Source organism: Odontesthes bonariensis, chromosome 10 (assembly GCF_027942865.1).
Source record: "Odontesthes bonariensis isolate fOdoBon6 chromosome 10, fOdoBon6.hap1, whole genome shotgun sequence".
Lineage (NCBI taxonomy): Eukaryota > Metazoa > Chordata > Actinopteri > Atheriniformes > Atherinopsidae > Odontesthes > Odontesthes bonariensis.
In genome coordinates, this window is record NC_134515.1 from 2,973,186 (window position 1) to 2,981,845 (window position 8,660).

General features: G+C 39.3%; 2 long non-coding RNA genes across 2 annotated transcripts; both read right to left on the bottom strand.

Annotated features, from left to right (window-relative positions):
- Positions 1-3,345: 3,345 nt before the first annotated feature.
- Positions 3,346-3,873, bottom strand: LOC142390482 (uncharacterized). The gene is made up of 3 exons (XR_012770483.1): positions 3,707-3,873; positions 3,516-3,603; positions 3,346-3,412 (listed from the first exon to the last, which is right to left on the bottom strand). It is a non-coding gene; the product is annotated as an uncharacterized LOC142390482 (long non-coding RNA).
- A 404-nt stretch (positions 3,874-4,277) lies between these two features.
- LOC142390483 (uncharacterized) lies at positions 4,278-4,652 on the bottom strand. Its single transcript, XR_012770484.1, has 3 exons — positions 4,588-4,652; positions 4,480-4,506; positions 4,278-4,368 (listed from the first exon to the last, which is right to left on the bottom strand). It is a non-coding gene; the product is annotated as an uncharacterized LOC142390483 (long non-coding RNA).
- Positions 4,653-8,660: the final 4,008 nt, after the last annotated feature.

Below are 8,660 nucleotides of genomic sequence, written 5' to 3' on the forward strand. Positions count from 1 at the left end.
GCTGGAGCAATTTGGATTTGGCAACAAGTTTATCTCGTGGATTGAAATACTGTATGCTAATCCTTCGTCATGTATCCTAACTAATCAAGATCGGTCCACTCCTTTCTCACTACATAGAGGGACACGGCAGGGCTGCCCTCTAAGCCCCTTACTCTTTGCAATTGCGATTGAACCCCTTGCTATTAGTATCAGGCAACACCCAGCTCTCAAACCAATACGTCTTGGGAATGTGGACCACCTTCTTTCACTGTATGCAGATGATGTGGCCATTTTTATGTCTCAACCTGTGCAGACCATCCCTGTGCTATTGGATCTTATAAAGTCATTTGGTGAGGTTTCTGGCTATACAATTAATTGGCAGAAAAGTGAATTCATGCCATTGCATAAGGACCTGGATGCTAACTTTCTGCTCAATTTACCTTTTAAAATCACAGATAAATTTAAGTATCTAGGGGTTGTTTTACCAAAAGACCCTAAATTAATCTTCAAGCTCAATTTTCTTGCTAAGTTAGAAAAGATGAAGGAAGACATAGGTAGATGGCGCAATCTCCCCATCTCTATGATAGGTCGTGTAAATGCAATAAAAATGGTCACCCTGCCACGATTCTTATATCTCTTTCAAAGTCTTCCTGTTTTTCTCACAAAATCTTTTTTTAAAACCATAGATTCTTTAATCGTTCCTTTTATTTGGAATTTCAAATCCCACAGAATATCAAAAACTCATTTACATAAATCCAGAGAGAAGGGTGGGCTAGGTTTACCATGTTTTCTGCACTACTATTGGGCAGCTAATCTAAGAGCCTTGGTATACTGGCAGTATGGTTATTCTATGGATGTCTCAGAAGATACCCCTGCTTGGGTTGCTATTGAAAAAAATAGTGTTACAAATAGCTCTTTGCCAGCACTCCTCTTTTCAGCTCCTGGTCTCCCTGCAAACACAAAGCTGCACAATAGAATGGTTCTGAACAGTGTGAAAATTTGGCAGCAAATCAGGAAGAATTGTAAACTCCCCAATACCATCATATATACTCCAGTTCATCATAATCATGCCTTCCTCCCATCTATTTCTGACAGGGTTTTTGATGAATGGAGGAAAATAGGCATTGTTACTTTAAAAGATCTATATATTAATAAACAATTTGCTAGTTTCTCTCAATTACAAGAAAAGTTTTCTATTCCATCAACACATTTTTTTAGGTATTTACAAATAAGGAATTATACCCGTCAGAATATATCTAACTTTGAGCAGCTTCCTGAAGAACAAAGGTGCTACACACTCTTGTTGAGCCGTCCTGACTCTAAACACTTGGTCTCTGATTTTGTCAAAATATTTTTGGAACAGTTTAATGTTGACACACAATTTATTAAGACATCATGGGAGGCGGAACTGGGACTACAAATCGATGATATTACTTGGGATGAGGGCCTCAACAGGATCCAGGCATGTTCGGTTAATGCAAGACATCAGCTAATTCAATTTAAGGTAATACATAGGCTTCATTATTCAAAAACCAAGTTGCACAGAATCTATCCTACTATCTCTCCCTTATGTGATCGATGTAAGTCTGCCGAGGGCTCTCTTGCCCATCTGTTTTGGACATGCCCTAACCTGTATAATTTCTGGTGTGAGATTTTCAAATGGTTCTCTGAAATATATGATAATGAATTTAAGCCAGATCCTCGAATTGCACTTTTTGGTTACTCTCTCTTACTACTGGACCAAAGCCTCTCTGTTCAAAATACTCTCATGTACGGTATGATTATTGCTAAAAGATTGATATTAAGACTGTGGAAATCAGAATCTGTGCCTACATTTAAGGATTGGCTGTCAGAAATGACTGGTGTATTACATCTGGAGAGACTCAGATATGACATGTCAAACAGACTGAAAACATTTCATAGGATCTGGCAGCCCATTCTAGACCACCTTACCCAGGATGATTGCAGTCAAGCTTAAAAGTGTACCGCTTACCTCTTTTTTTTGTGTGTAAATATATTGATACTTGTGATGCACATCTGTATTGTTACTTTTCATACTCACCCAGCGCTGTTTTGTTAGTTTTTTTTTATTTTTTATTTTTTTTTATTTTTATTTTTTTATTTTGTTTTGTGTGTGTGTTGCTGTGTTCCCCCCCCCCCCCCCCCCCCTTTTCTGTATTGTTTCACCTTATGTAAAAAACCTGAATAAATATATAATTCATAAAAAAAAAGAAGTATGCGGTTTGGAACACAGACGTGGTCTCCTTTGTCTGCGGCGCTCTGCTCTCCTTCCTTCATGAAGGTATCCTCCTGAGGCCCTCGGCTCTCAGGATGCCGTCAGGTGTTGACAAGCTGCAGAAGCCTGAAGGCAAATGAGTAATTTGTGATTTAAAACTGACTTGGGCTGTTTTGACGTGATGTCCATGTCTGAATAAACTTCAGCCGCCTAAAAGGCAAATGGATTCAGCATTTTGCATGTTCCTTTTGAAATTTAGAGAAGTCCCAGCCTGAAGGAGCAGATCAGCCTGAAGGAGGATGGAGGCGGTTCTGTTCATCATCGCTGCATCAGGTAAGCGCCTCATACTCTCTTTATCAGGTAATAAATATCCTTCCAATGAGAATACTCATCATAGCACACACTGTGCCTCTTTATTTTCTGCTGTCCACGCAGAAGGAAACATCGCATTCGGAAGTTATTTCGCTTTAACCCTACTAACAATTTTTCGTTCCGAGAATGTTCCTGGAACGTTAGCCCTTGGTTGTTTTTAGGTTCTGAGTACGTTGATTTTTGTTTTTTTTTGGGTTCTAATATGGTTAGCAGGTTACACCTATTTTTGTTCCCAGAACGTTATGTTTGTGGGTCCCATATGGTTCCCTTGCCGTTCCCATATGGTTCCCACAACGTAGTTGGTTAGATATTTGGTTCCCTAGATGTTCTCATGAGGTTCCCCCAACCTTGTTTATTATGTGTTGGTTCCCCTATACAACCAAAGGGAACGTTTTTAAGTGGTAGATTTTGGTTTGGTTATAACCAAACCTTTAGAGAACCAAAGTCAAAACGTTTCAGTTCTCTGTAACAAGGTTATTATGCACTTTAGTAACATGGTACATATTTGGGTTCTTTCCCACAATGTTGTCATATTTCTAGTTTGTAAAAATGCACGACAACTATTTACTTCAGAGCTAAGCAGTGATGGCAAATGTTGCAGGACGAGAATGTTTACCAAATCAATACTGTTAAATACAAGAATAAACATAAAAAATGGGTGTATTTGCATGGTTTTATTACAATAAAACAATAATAATAAAATATAAACAAAAAAACAGTATGAATAAAATACAATTTACTACAATAATAAAAAAAATGGGTGTGGGTGCTGGTGCTGGTGCTGATGGTGATATGGTTCAGTCTGTTCCGTCTTGAGGAGCTGGCCTAAAAAGAATACAAAACGGTTTAATCCAACTTAGTACCAATATTTAATTTCATTAATGTGACTATTCAGAGATTGATATGACAGACTAAAGTTTACATTTACCTTCTGTGCGGTGCAAATTTCAGTGCATGGCTAATGCACTCTTCTATGTCAGCAACCTTTGTTAGCGGGTAGTTCTGCATTCAGGCCTCTACAAATGAAAGTTAAATGAAAGTTTAAACAAAGTTACACTTTAAAACCTCAATCAAACTTGGCATAACACTGAATTGTAAAAAAATACCTGTTAAACTTACCGGTAACAACTTTGTACAGGGCCAGGCCCTGGAAGGCCTTTTTTGCCCTCCTCCCCCTCAGGCTGTACTCCCCCAGGACCTGATTTGTAGCCACCTGGCGTAACATGCGCCGAACGGCGGCCCCCGGATTCGCCCCACCCAGGCTTCCCAGGAAACGTTTCTAGAAAAAGACAAAACAAATTAAATGAAGTGAAAACAAATGAAAAGCCTTCCATTGCTAGGTGTATTTATTATAGAATTGATTTTATTTTTTAAAAATTAATATACTTGTTATATGTGAAAATGTGTGCATGTAGTACTTACTTCTTCTTGTTTGCAACTGGATGGCCTTCTGTTCCTTCATAACTAAAGGTGGAATTGAGATAAAATTCATTGTAGTTTTACACTCAAAACACTTTTGCTGTGTGAACATCAATTGTGTATCAAGTACTTACGCTTTATTAGGACAGCCATGCCTTCGCCAAGGGTCATTCCTGAAGTTTTTGAAAAGAAAATTGTTAGCCTGCTTTCTTGGTTAGTAGCTTGTAATCGCATAAATATATAATTCAAAGCAAATATACCCTCGAATTCCAGGGGTAGTGTTTCATGCTCAATATCTGAGTCTTCACCCGTCTGTGTGCTGGGTGCATGGCTGGAGGGACTGGCGGCTACACGGCTCTGATCTGCATAGAAAGATGACACAGATGTCAATTATGTTATGACGAGATTCTTATGAATGTAATTTGAAAACAGAAGCCCATGCCAATACATCGCACAATTGGGAAAACTCTTACATGATGGTGGTGAAGGAATGTGTTGTTCTGAAAAGAAAAAAAAGAACCAATTAGATTAGTCACATAACATGTAATGGGTGATTTCTGTGATGTTGGCACCAAACTTACCAACTGGGCTTTCACGTCGCCGCACATTCCTGGCCTGCTTCCTTGGCTGCAGAGCAGACTCTTCTGCAACGAAAGACCATAATTTGTACTGACAGGGAAACATTTATTTAATTTTGTAAATAATTCAGTCCGTACAATAATAAATTGCAGTAAATGGGTGTTTTTATTTGAGCAATTTTTTTTTAGGCTGTTTTAAATAAGCTAGTAATAAACACATTTCTAAGAATGCTCCAGTTGTCTTTCCACTTCCCCAGATCATCAAGAACCCAAAACATGGGTTTTGGTGATTTGGTGCATAGGGCACGTTGCTAAAGGAAGGCTACAAAAACATGCAGGCACTGCAGCTAACAATGGAACTCATTATCAAGTAATTAGGCCCTTGACTTGCTTGAGTGTGTCTGCATTTAACTGAATTTAAAACAACAGCTTATTTTACTGTAGCCTATTTTACTTATTCCATTTCATCTGTGGTTCAATAATATGCTATATAAACAATGAATGGAGAAACAATAAATGAAAGCTGCACTAATGTGGTATGCTCAGTCCAAGAGATTAAAAAAAAACGCCTTTGCTGCCATTCTACATAGTGCAACTTTAACTAGTCAACAAAAATGAATGTTACCTTTTCAATAGTCAATAACAGGTCCTCCAGCAGAATCCAAAAGGTGCCCGGCTGCGTCCAAAGGGAATGACCCTGTTCACTGTGCTCAGCCCATTCATACCTGTCCCCACAGCCACGCCCCCACAACGTCAGTTAACCTGGTGGCCAATCAGCAGACTATTTGGAATTCAAACTGAGGGCGGTCCAGAGCCATGGCTCTGGGGCGGTCTTTGTGATATCTAAACTTTAGATGGTAAAGTCTTTAAAATGACTAAAATAGATAAATAAAACCATTTTTTTTAATGTTCTATCCACATACAGTAGCCATAAAGTTTGCAACAACAACCTTTCATTCTAGTAAATAGAGTATATCCCTTATGTGGAAGCAACACTTTTTTTCCTACTGGCAGGACGGCAGTGTTCCCTGTCCACAAAATTGCTTTCTGCATTAAAGTACAGAGCTGTTGTAGTAAGCTTATGCTCTTTATTTTAATCCAAACTATAGCATTTACTTCTATTGTACATAACGCAGGCCTGAGCAGGCCATGACGTCACATACACTGGAGAAAGTCTTAAAGGCATACCTCTTTTTTATTATAATTATTAATTTCAGTCCACTGCTACACACAAGGCAATGCAATCTGTTGGACTTTATATAGAAAGGCAATGTGCTGGACTTGCAAAGTGTTGCTGTAGCTGCTTTGTCTAAAACAAAACTAGTCAAACCAGTTCCCAAAAGCCAGAATGCACACAATGACCTTAATAGCCCAGCCATTTCATGTAGGCCTACCCCTGGCAAGGCATTAAAGTAGGCCAAATGGATCATGTCTAGTTATTTTTGTGTGAATTTAAAACTCAGTTTGTAATAGGTTACTTTGAGACATCACATCTTAATTTGTATTGCAGTCTACTTAATTTACTTCATACAACTTTATTATTTTAGCTTTGAACAAGAAGAAGAGGGCTTTCAGAGCTGGCAACAGAGAGGAGGTGCGAACGATCCAGAGGGAGCTGAGAGGGAAGATTAGAGAGGCCAAGGATAAGTACAGGAGGAATTCTGGAGTCAAAACTCCAGCAGAACAACATGAGAGAGGTCTGGAGTGGAATGAAGACCATCACTGGCTTCAGACCATCCAGCAACAGAGGATTGGAAGGCACTGTGGACATGGCCAACGAGATGAATCTGCTTTTCAACAGACTCTGTGAACCTCCCCCGTCCCACAGCCTCATCTTCCTGTGATGGCCCCCCTCAGACCTCCTCCCCCGGCTCCCAGGCTGACTGCACTCTCCGGCATAACACCTCCACGCCTCACCGCTACACTGACTTTCACCCCTGATCATGTCAGGAGACAGCTGATGGAAGGGACAAATCCAATAATGTTGTCTTTAAACATGTTTGCAGAAGATAAAATGCAGTGGCCAACTAATCTGCCATTTACTATGGGGAATTTTAATAGCAGCGCGTGCCTACCAGAAACACACACACACACACAATTTCCAAAAATATACATTTTTACCTGCAAAAAATAATGTTCATTGGTCGTACTAGTAAATATGAGATCATTATTTAGTAAATATTCATGAAAAGATCAAATTTGGCAGTAGACAGCACAGTTTCAATCTGCAGCTAATACCTACTCTGGCCACCATCTTACACAGTGCACCGGAATGGGAATAATTGTTAATATTGTATGCAATATTAACAATTATTCCACTTTTTGTAAACATTACAAAACACACGCGCACATGCACGCGCACACACGCACACACAAACAATAAATGGGCCCACTTAAATTGGAATGAAACAATAACTTCTTCGTGACCTTTGTGTCCCTTCTTTAAAACAAATATATCATACATTTTGTATTTTAATATTTTCTTTTTGGTGGAATAATACTAATAATGAGCAATTCATGCATTGTAAGAAATTAATGAAAAATGTCAATGTCAATGTCATTATGGCCAGCCTGTGACATTTTTGTGACATTTAACCTTAAGTTCTGCAAACAACCGAAAAACAACTAAGCATAACGTTGTTGGTTGGTAGCAGTGTAACTACTGGCTAACGTTTCATATGGGTGGTTCCCTAAACATCCAAGGAACGTTTGGGTTTCACTGTACCGAAAGGGAACGTTTTTAAGTGGTAGATTTTGGTTTGGTTATAACCAAACCTTTAGAGAACCAAAGTCAAACGTTATATTTCCGTTCTCTGTTAGTAGGGAATCTCTAGAACTCCACATTTGACAGAGGAAATATTCCAGATCCATGCTATGTTCCTAATCAGTTTGTGTCACCGCAGCGCTGTGGGCCGACGCCTCGGTCCCAGAACGCCGGTACCGTTTTGTTGAAGAGTTGAAGAACTGGACTGAGGCTCGGAGTTACTGCAGAGCGAAGCACACAGACCTGGCCACCGTGGACAGCCTGGAGATGGTGAAGATCCTGAACGACCTGGCTTCTTCCGTCCAAACGGCCAACTCGGGAACCAGCCAGGTAAATTCCATTTTCTTCTGTCTTATCTTTAAAAACCTTTTAGGGTTATCGTGTAAGTGTGAGGAATGATCTCAGGCGATTTCCTCTTCTTTTCCAATTTTTGATCTTTAAATTTAAAGGAACCTGTATTTTTTTTTAATCAACAGTAATTATTTGATAGCTATGCTAGATAACAACAAATCTGAGGTAGCTTACAAATGTTTTTATTAGGGCTGGGCAAGTTAACTCGTTATTATCGCGTTAACGCATTAATTATTTATCGCCGATAAATATTTTATCGCGCATTAACGCATGTTTTATTTATTTATTCTTTTCTAAAAAAAAATATGTGATAAATGTGATAAAACCAGTGAGAAGCCCAGCTCTGAGATTTCTGGCACTGGACTTGACATTTGCGGCGAGGGGACCAAGAGCATTCTTGATAGGAATGATGGAAACGGGTGGAGTAAACAGTATGACTTCTGATGTGGAGTTGTTAAGTTGGAGAAAGTTCTGGGCCATCCAGCAGTTAATATCTTTGAGGCAGCCTGACACAGCAGCTAGGCTTCCTGGTTCATCTGGTCTCAGGGGTATATCTGTGTGTCGTCCGCATAACGATGGAAAGATACATTGTGGCGCTGAATAATCTGGCCAAGCGGGAGCAGGTAAATGGAAAATAAAATTGGACTTAAAACTGAACCCTGCGGTACACCACAGAAAATCTGGGTTTTAGAGGATGTGTGATTGCTTATGGTGACCGCAAAGGTTTTATCTAAAAGGTAGGAATAAAACCATCTAAGTGCTAAATTTGAAATTAAAATGGCATAATCTAAAGTGTCAAAGGCCGCACTTAGGTCTAAAATAATTAAAATTGCACTCTCTGCTCTGTCGGCTGCTAAAAGAAGGTCATTGGTTACCTTGAGGAGGGATGTTCAAAGAAAGGAGAAAGAAGCAAGAAACATATAGTTATAAACTACAAAGAAATATCTGAATACTTGAAGGA